The following is a 1,946-nucleotide window of genomic DNA, read 5'->3' on the forward strand; positions in this document are numbered from 1 at the left end:
CTTTGGCCATCCACTGATGACAGAAACATGTTTGAAAGTATTTTGTTTGGAATAAACTTCTGCACATACAAAATGTAACCCTAGCAACTATATTTTTAACTTAGCCTCATATATATTATTTTTAAATGATTCAATTCAAGCCTAGTCAAGTTCTAGACAATGGGAATTCAAAAATGAGCAAGATGCAGCAATTATTTTCAAAAGATGCATTTTCTTGGTCTCATTTCCATTGTCTCAGATTCCTCCATCTCTAGAGTGCCATCCAGGACAAAGGGTGCCCAGTCTGCTTGCTTTTGTCAGCATTCCCTAGAATAAAAGCCTGCCCTATTATGAGCCATGGATCCCTTTAGTAGAAATTGATCCTAATGATATGCAGAGTTAACACACCAAGGAGAATAGCTGAAACAAATAGGTCTTGACACAGCTTCATGACTTTTTCATAGATGAAAATGAGTTCAAGAGCAAAGCACCCTAGGCAAACCCTTGCTTCTCCAAAATGATGATTCCAGTAGCATCTGTCCTCACTTCACAGATGACCAGCGATACTACTGGGGACACTGAGAGAATACATACAAGTTGAACCATAGTAGGAGCCTCAGAAGGGTCCACAGGCTGTGAGTGGAGTCACTTCTCAAGGGAAGTTGTAAATTTCCACAGCCACTATACATCATTTGGCTGGTATTTCCATATCAAGAATGTATGTCTTTAAAAAGTATTTATAGCTATAATGACATTAAGGTGAGTGAACTCCCTTGAAATCCTGAACTTTAATCTGTTAGGGAAAGGATAAATCACTTTGATACCAGATTAGCTTATGGTAGTGTTTTTCCCTAGAAATCAATGCTTCATCCTCTGCAGCCTCGGCGAACTTGAATCAGTCTAAGGAGAAGTGAACACCTTTGGAGGGAGCAGCAAAGGTCACTCCAGGGGTCAGGGAAGGTGTGATGAATAGGATTGTCATCTTTCTCTGATCTGTGATGTATCTAAGGCAGAATCTGCGTCATCCACTTGGGCTGCTCCATATAGGATTTTCAGACAGAAAATCCAATCAAATTGAAACATATTCAATAGGTACCCTGCTGACTCTTTTTTTTTTTTTACTATGCAACCCACTTCAGTGCCTTAAGCCTACCAGGTAAAGCCAGGCAATAGTTTGGGGTGACAGTTTGCTTTGGCATGGGACACTGTGAGAGGCCCATGGGATCGGACCCACCACAAATCCAAACCCATGCACCCTGCTGACTCTTAAAGCCTTGTTTTTCACTATTGTCTTCAGTGCAGCTTGAACGTCTTGCTTAAATACCATTAGTTCCTCCTCAGATGATGCCTCTTGAAATGTTTGACCCTTGAAAAAGTATTTTTTGTGTGTGTGGATTGTAGATTAAATTTTGTCTTCCCATCACTTCTTGGCCTTTTGGTTAAGATCAAGTGTAAATTTTGTCTTCCCAAAATATGTGTTACAATCCTAAACCATAAAACAGTGATGTGATTCTATTTGAAAATCGGCTTTTCTAGTTTATGTCAATCAAATCACAATCGCTAAACAAGAGTTGTTAACCTTTCATATAAATAGAAATTGATTAACTTGGAATTTGTTTTGTATTTCTGGTGCTTTGTTAAATTATTCACTGCCTGAATCTAAGACTCTTAGAGTCACCCTTGTAGTCACATATAAACTAAGAACATTTCACCGAGTACTGTAGATCTCCATTCTCCAATATGGCAACCCAAGATACAGAAGGGCTCTAATCTTAATCAACTCTCAATTATTAAAAAAAAACAACACAGCATATTCAACACGGATAATCATACACAGCAGTAAGCCGGACCCTATGGGAGGTTGTTCAACAGGCAGGGAACCAGGGAATGCCTGAGGCTATCAGCAAAGAAGCAATCAATATGGCGAAGACTTAGATTTTAATTTTACTCCAGAACGGTGATAAAAT

The 1,946-nt window shown here is 39.1% G+C and overlaps 1 non-coding gene across 1 annotated transcript; it reads right to left on the bottom strand.

Annotated features, from left to right (window-relative positions):
- Positions 1-1,098: 1,098 nt before the first annotated feature.
- On the bottom strand, positions 1,099-1,232 carry LOC115869890. The gene has a single exon (XR_004046416.1). It is a non-coding gene; the product is annotated as a small nucleolar RNA SNORA42/SNORA80 family (small nucleolar RNA).
- Between the last annotated feature and the right edge of the window lie 714 nt (positions 1,233-1,946).

The sequence above is a fragment of the Echinops telfairi genome, unplaced genomic scaffold, assembly GCF_000313985.2.
Source record: "Echinops telfairi isolate 266 unplaced genomic scaffold, ASM31398v2 ScPeMD7_60;HRSCAF=208, whole genome shotgun sequence".
Classification (NCBI taxonomy): domain Eukaryota; kingdom Metazoa; phylum Chordata; class Mammalia; order Afrosoricida; family Tenrecidae; genus Echinops; species Echinops telfairi.